At 47.9% G+C, this 8052-nt stretch overlaps 1 protein-coding gene across 4 annotated transcripts in view; it reads right to left on the bottom strand.

Annotated features, from left to right (window-relative positions):
• The window catches only part of TPST2 (tyrosylprotein sulfotransferase 2), a 54899-nt gene that overhangs the window by 37563 nt on the left and 9284 nt on the right, over window positions 1-8052 (bottom strand). The window lies entirely within an intron of this gene.

Genomic DNA, 8052 nt, shown 5'->3' on the forward strand with positions numbered 1-8052 from the left:
TGGCAGGTGCCTGTAGTCCCAGCTACTGGGGAGGCTGAGGCAAGAGAATCACTTGAGCCCAAGAGTTCTTGAGGTTGCTGTGAGCTGTGATGCCTTGGCACTCTACCAGGGGTGACAAAATGAGACTCTGTCTCAAAAAACAAAAACAAAAACCATGGTCCTACAGGGAGTGAGAAGGGAACGAGACTAAGCCGATTCTATCTCCCAGGTGCTGGTCCAGCATCTGATGCTTAAAGGTGCCCAAGCCTGTGCTTGAACAAAAGAGGCTTACTCTGCCCTGAGACTCGCCACCTCCAGGATGCCTTCCATGAAGCCCCAGCCCAGTTAGAATTTCCTCTGAGCTCCTATAGCCCCCTTACTCTCATTCCTGGCACAGTTCCTTCCAAGGGTAGGAACTGGGTCTTAGTCACTGCTGTACTTTCAAAGCCTTGTAGAACTGACCTGAAAAACAGGAATGACTTAGGTTGGAAGCTCCACAGGGCCATTTTAGTTCAGGGCCTTCTCATCCAGCAAAGGTGCTAATTAATAACAATCCCAACTCCATTTACACACCAGGGAATGGGCAAGTATCTAGCAGGGTGTAGAGAGGGAAACTGAAGTTCACAATGATGAAGGGTTTGGCCTGGGTTCAAATCAGTGATTTTGAGGCTCAAAATTCCTGGTTCCTCCTCTTATTGATCAAGTCAAAACTCACACACCAAAGGAGATATTTGCAATATATATCAAACATGATATTTGTATCCAGAACATATAAAGAGCTCTATTAATAGGAAAAGGGCAGGTAACCCAATAAAAAATGCAGAGGTCTAAAGAGATACTTTACAAAGAAGGTTTTCTAAATGGTCATGAAACATACAGAAGAGTTCTCCATTTCCTCAACCATCAGGAAGTAAACGTAAATTAAAAGTACACTGTGGAATCACTATATACCTGAATAGCTTAAGAAAATACAATACCAAGCATGGGCAAGGACGTGATGTAACCACACTCTGCTGGTGGGAGGGTAACCGGGCACAGTCCCTGTGGCAGAACTGAGACAAAACGTACGCACGCCTTCTGTACAACCCAGCAATTCCACCAAGGATGATTCAATTGAAAGTGCATTCGACCGTTCACCAAAGGGCACATATTGAAATGTTCCCATCTCAGCAGCACTATTCACAATTGTCCCGAGCTGGAAACTACCCAAATGCCCATTAAACACAGAATAACTAAGTAAATACCAATAAGTAAATATGCACTCAACAGCCAGGAGAAAGAATAAACCAGAGCTTCACACAGCAACGGACACCTCAATGAGCAAAAAAGGTCGACTCAAGAGAGGCCATGTAGCATGGTTCTGGGGACATAAAGCACAAAAAGGAAGCAAAACCGATCTCTACTAAGAGAGGGCAGAACAGTGGTTACTTTTGGTGGGGGGTAGGGTGAGTGCTGGGGGCAGGAGGCATCTTGGGTGGGGAAGGGAGCTGGGCACACAGACACACTCATCTCTGGAAAATTCATTGAGCTGTATGTTTATCAAACATCCGTTTTTATGTAAAACTTCAATAATTACAGTCTTGATCATACTTTGTCAAACACTGAGGAATGGTGTTGCTGGCCCGGACACCCTCCTGTCTCACACACATCTGCCGGTCGCTACAGAGACTCCTTTCATTCATTCAATCAACACCCCTTGGTGGGCACCCTCCCAGGGCCAGGCTTGGTGCTCAGCGCCAGGAACTTAAAGGTGAATTGAGCCTCAGCCTCCAATCGTGCCACCCACACCCAGCTCCTGGCACAAACACCCACCATGAACCCACACTCAATAAACCCGCAGCTGGGCCATGGTGCCCTCAGATCAAATGCCAAGGAGGTAACGTCTGCTTGTCTTCCTTTCTCTCTCCATCCCTGCCACCCCATGGTGCAAGCAAGTTTACAGGGTTTTTCCTCATGCTGGGCCAAATCCAGCCAATCTGGCACAGGTATCAGGAGTTTTACACTCTGCTGCTTATCTCTGCTGCCATCTCCCCGCTGCTCTATCCAGGAGATGCTGGCGCAGCTGGAAGTGTCCCTGGAGCTCCCCTGATGACTCGTGGCTTGTTACTTACAGCCCAGACCTGGCTCCTCAGGTGTCCACTGTCCCTCACCTCCGTTTAGGTATCAAGCCTGGCCTTTCTTCCAAAGTACTATACCTGCAGCTGGTTGCAGCTCCCTCCTTTCATGCTCATGCCAAAAATCCTGAAGGCTTTGATTTTTCTTTTTTCCCTCCTTCCCCATTCCAATTCAGCAGCAAATCCTGTTGACTTCACCTTTAAAACAGAGCCAAAATCCACCACTTCTCAACCACCCACACTGCTGGGTGTTTGTATTTTCTGGGAGCCTCCTTTGGGGTGGCCTGGAGCCCACCCTGCTCTAACCTACCACCTCACTGGCCTCCCTCATTCCTCCCCATTTCCACAAATGATTTTCAACAGGCAACTGGAGTGACCTTATGAACACGGAAGCATGACCATGGCCCTCTTCCACTCTGAATCCTGCCATGGCTCCCACCTAAGGAAAAGCCAGTCCTTGTAAACCACATCTATTACCTTTGTGCCCAAATTCCCCACTGGGCTCTGCCTTGCTCAGTCTCCTGTCTCCTGCTCAGTCTCCACTGGCCCCCTGCTGTTTCTCAAACACACACAAGCACACCCCCTCCCCAGGGCCTGTGGCCAGCTGTGCCCACTGCCCTGATGCTATTTTCCCAAACATCCACTCTTGGCTTCCTCCCTCATAAGTCACCCTGTCAAGCCCTCTTTTGATCACCCATTAATAGTGCAATCTGCCCTCACCAACATGGCAGAGAGGATAAGCAAGTAGGGTTGAGGGCTGGAACCATGGGGCCATCGCTAATCACTATCTGCAGAGCCTGCCTGAGAATGAAGCCAACCCAGGAAGGCAGAGCCAAGAGATGGAAACATAAATAAATCCCTGATATTAGTTGGGACCCTGGATCCAGCCATGCCTGAAGCTCATCCCTTACATAAGCCAATACATTTACTTTTTTGCTCAATTCCATAACAACTGGGTTTCTGTCTCTTTTAATCAAGAATTCCAGCTAATAAGTATTGACACACCCTCTCCCCACCTTTTATTGGTTGCCTGTTATCTTCTTGGGTTAAACATCACCTTCTTCAGGAAGCATTCCCTGAACACCAAGACGAAATACTCCCCCTAACCCATGTCTCACGGTCCCCTATGCCTATGCCTCACCACTCTGTATGGTTTAAGTGCTGGTTGCCCCTCCATTCCTCACACTTGACTGTGGGTGCTCATGGGCTGAGGAGCCCTGCAGTCTTTTTTTGAGACAGAATCTCACTTTGTCATCCTTGGTTAAATGCCATGGCGTCATAGCTCACAGCAACCTCAAACTCTTGGACTTGATGACCCCTTGCCTCAGCCTCCCGAGTAGCTGGGACTACAAGCACCCACCACAATGCCTGGCTATTTTTAGAGACAAGGTTTCACTCTGGCTCAGACTGGTCTCGAACTCACGAGCTCAGACAATCCACCACCTCAGCCTCCCAGAATGCTGGGATTACATGCATGAGTCACTCGCCTGGCCTCATTGGTTTTTTCTTTTTCTGTAGTCCCACATTGAACACAGAGCCTATCCCACTCATAGGCATTATTTATATTTCACTTTTCTGTTCAATAAATTTCCTCAAGTTTATCATGGAGTAGTGAAAAGAGATTGGATTTTGCAGGAAAATAGACCCAAGTTTCAATTCCCCACCCTTTGTGACTTTAGGTAAAGCATTTAACCTCTTCAGGCCTCATTTTTCTCATCTGTGAAATGGGAGAGTAGCTAAATACACATAAAGACCTTCATGCCATATTGGAGCAGGGTAAATGCTTATAATTAATGGCAGTTCCTGCCTCTACTTTCTCCTCCAGGAAAGAAATCCTGCTTTTGCCTCTCATTTCTACTCCACCAATGGTGTGAGCATCTGAAATCAGTCCTTGTGACCAGAGTGAGACCAACCCCATGCCCAGGGGCAGTAACTGAAGCCCTGTCAGTGGGAGGGCACAGATATTCAGGGATGAGCACAAGACTCAGGTAAGTGAATAGGAATCAATCCTGGGACTTGTAAAAATAACCAGAAAAATGCTTGTCTTCCAACCAAGACTGCTAAGCTAGCAAAATATATGGCTGCAGCTGCTATGCAGAATTAGGTAAAACATGCCCCAAAATGAAGCTACCATGAAAGAAAGCCCATTAAAGACAGTGAGCAAAAAAGGTGGTGTCCTAATACACTGCAGCACCTGGATACAGCCATACCTGAAGGAAGTATGCCTGAACTTTCCATCTATCTGAGCCAAAAAATTGTTTTCTTTTCCTCCTTATTTTGAATTATGCTACCACTCACAGTCCACCTAATACAGGCACACAGTAGGGCCTTTTTCACCTCAGCATACGTACCACTTATTTGGTCTTCTTCCAGTCCTTGGCATAATATTAAAAAATGTTTTGGGCTCGGCGCCCATAGCACCGTGGTCATGGCACCAGCCACATCCACCAAAGGTGGCAGGTTTGAACCTAGCCCGGGCCAGCTAACCAACAATGACAACTGCAACAACAAATAACCAGGCATTGTGGCAAGTGCCTGTAGTCCCTGCTACTTGGGAAGCTGAGGCAAGAGAATGGCCTGAGTCCAAGAGTTTGAGGTTGCTGTGAGCTGTGATGCCATGGCATTCTATCGAGGGCGACATAGTGAGCCTCTGTCTCAAAAATAAAAGTTGATGAAACTAAGAAAACTTATTTCCATAGTCTTACCTGCAGACTCAGGGTGATGGCTGTGGCTGGCTAACCGCTCTTCCTTTTGTCCAAAAGATGTGGATACAAATTGCCATGTAAGAACCTAACTCTAGGCTATCTTTATTAAAAGGTCACAAGGTTGTCTGATGTTTTAGAAAGTCTTACGGTAACTTCCCCCTTCCTCTGCTCTCAAGTGTAGCCTACAGCTTTTTGATTGCATTACCCTCGACTTCTCTGTTGTGGAGGTTTCGCAATGGCTGACAGCCAGAACGTTCTGGAGAGGCTTGACCAAAGTAAGCAAGTAATAAATATTTGCTGAATGTAATGTTCCTAAACAGGACGGCCTTGATGTGGGGTTTTTTTGTTGGTTTTTTAATTTGTTTGTTTGTTTTTGTGGTTCACCCAAGAATCATAAGGGCTTCATCCCAGTGATATTTTGGGTGTTATTACTAGGGAAAGGGGTGTACTTTAACAGTTTGCCGTCCCAGACTGAGGCAGCACAGACTAGGAATCCCTCTTGGACAAATCTTGAGACCTTTCTCCTTCTTACTTGTTCCTGGAAGCAGGAAAAAGAAGAATTTCAAAGGCTTTATGAGCTGCTCAAAACAAGAACACTTACAAAATCACAGGGAGGGCTTGGCGCCCGTAACACAGTGGTTAGGGAGCCAGCCACATGCACCGGAGTTGGTGGGTTCGAGCCCAGCCCAGGCCAGTTAACAAACAGTGACAACTACAACAAAAAAATAGCTGGGTATTGTGGTTAGCACCTGTAGTCCCAGCTACTTGGGAGGTTGAGGCAAGAGAATTGCTTAAGTGCAAGAGTTTGAGGTTGCTGTGAGCTGTGATGCCACAGCACTTTACTGAGGGCGACCATAGTAAGACTCTGTCTCAAAAAAAAAAAAAAATCACAGGGAGAAACTGAAGAGGGAGAAGAGGCAGGCCCACATGATTCACTGTCTTCTAAAAGCAAATTTAGAAAGGGCTTTTCCTAATGGATCAGAGCAGGGGGTAGGGAGGCTGAGATCTTGCTGCAATGTATTTCCATCTATAGACTTGCCTGGTCATTGCCAGGAAGCAAAAATGATGTGGAGAGAGTTCCTTAAGTGATGCTGCTGCCTCAGCCTCCCAAAGTGCTGGGAATACAAGCATGAGCCACCATGTCCTATCAACAGTATCCTTTTAAAACGAATATGCAAAGAGCATAAAAATTTTTTTTAAATTATCAAAGGCTGTACCACACTAAATGGCAAAACACATATTTGAACCTGGGGCTGTGGGGTGCCAAGCCCAGACACTTACAAATTAAGGAAACCTCACATCCCAAGCAAGGCTCCACCCCTTTGCCTTGGAAGTCCTCTCTGATGTCCGCCTCCAGCAGGGATGGCCTTCCTGGAATACATCAAAGCTGGACATTGGAAGGAACATTTCCGGGAGATTGTCTTTATGCCAGCAAAGCCCTGAGAAGTCAGCTCTGTAGGGGTTCATGGTTCAACACAGGAGACTGATGCCCAAACAACGGGGTAATCAGCAAAATGAAATAAGAGCTTGTTTGGGGGAATCAAGTGGCAGAAAGGGCCGTGGATTCTGGCTGGGGTGGGGGTGTGAGTGGTGACTTCAGGCAAGAATTTGAGCTGATTCTAGAAGAAGGAGCTGCATTTTAACAGGGGGAGAGATTGGGAAAAGCATCCCAAGTAGAGGGAACAACTTGAGCAGAGGCTTAAGGATTCAATGCAAGCAGAACAGTCTGTGTGTGGAGGGGAGGGGGTAAATAATAAAGATAGTAAGAATAACAATAGTATGAATAGCCAACACAGAGACAGTGCTCACACTGTGCCCAGGTAAGCATTCACTCATTTAATCCTTACAACTCATCTACGAGGACAGCGCTGCTATCTCTCATCCCATTCTACAGATGAGGATACCGAGGCACAGAGAAGTTAAAGTCCACAGCAGGTTCATGGCAGAGCAGGGTCTTGAACCTATGCTATCTGGTTTTAGAAGCTGTACACTCCATCTGCTTAACCTCCACTGCACAGGATCACAGACCAATAGTGGCAGCATGTGGAAACTAATTTGAAATGCAAATTCTCGAGCCTCAGAGAGACATGCTGAATGGGGAGCTCTGGGTATGGGGTACAGCAATCTGTGAACAGACCCCTCTGCCTGCTGGACAGTCAGTGACCTCTGACTTCACAGCTGGGCTCTGCAATCCCAGGACTGTGCCATGTCCCCACCTGAAGAGTACCTACAGACAGACCCTCAAGGGAGGAAAATTTGCCCAGAGACCCCAGCAGATATGTGAAAGAGAGCAAGGCATCAAACTGCCTATCTCCTAGGAGGAGGCATTCACACGCCACTCCCTGAACGCTCCCTGCTTCCAGGGCATGGGGAACCCAGACCCCATTCTCTACCCAAAAACGATCTGCATAGTCCTAAACAAAGCACCTCAACCCTCTGGGCTTTAGTTTCTCTATCTGTGAAAGGAAGAGGCTGGACCCAATTTCTAACCCTTCTTTTCTCCCCCAAATCTTACCCAACAAATATACCCTGCCGCTATACACGCTCAAGCAGAGCAGCGGCCATGCTGAAGGGCGAATGCCCCAAACCAAACTCAACATTCTGCCCTCCTGCTGCCAACCCAGGCTTCCTCTTCCTCCCTGACAGCTCTGGACTGGGCGGAGAAGGTAGGGCCCTGGGGTGTGGAAAGGGCCTGGCTGACCCCACCTTGCCCGGCCTCCATCCCCAATCTGGGAAGTGGTCACGTTTCTCTGCTACCATATCACCAGAGGTTTGCAGGGGTCCTGGTGGTTTTGTGGCAGGATGTCACTCAGGAGCCAACTGCAGTCGGACAAAGTTTCTAATGATAGAGAGGAAAGCATGGGAGGGGCAGGCAGGAAGGAAGGGGCAAGTGGTACAGGTGGGGGCGGCAGAAAACAGAGAGACAGGCAGAGACAACGGGAGGCAGCGACAAAGGTTAGACACAGAGATGGGAAGAGAGACGGAGAGAGACAGAGTCCAAGTGGAGACAGAGTTGGAAGGAGGGTGGCGGAAGATGGGTGGGGAGGAGAGATAGAAAGACGGGAGAGACAAAAACTGACAGACAGACACACTGAGAAGGACAGAGAGGAGGAAACTCAGCTCCCACAGTGCTAACCAGCAACCACATCTCTGCACCCATATCTTAGCTAACAGAACCGTCCCCACCCCTCAGGCAAGCCTCCTGGGCCTCCAGGGAAGAGGCAAGCAGAACAGAAAGAGTAAGGTCACCGCTG

The sequence above is a fragment of the Otolemur garnettii genome, unplaced genomic scaffold (genome assembly GCF_000181295.1).
Source record: "Otolemur garnettii isolate 467f Iridium unplaced genomic scaffold, OtoGar3 scaffold00038, whole genome shotgun sequence".
Classification (NCBI taxonomy): Eukaryota; Metazoa; Chordata; class Mammalia; order Primates; family Galagidae; genus Otolemur; species Otolemur garnettii.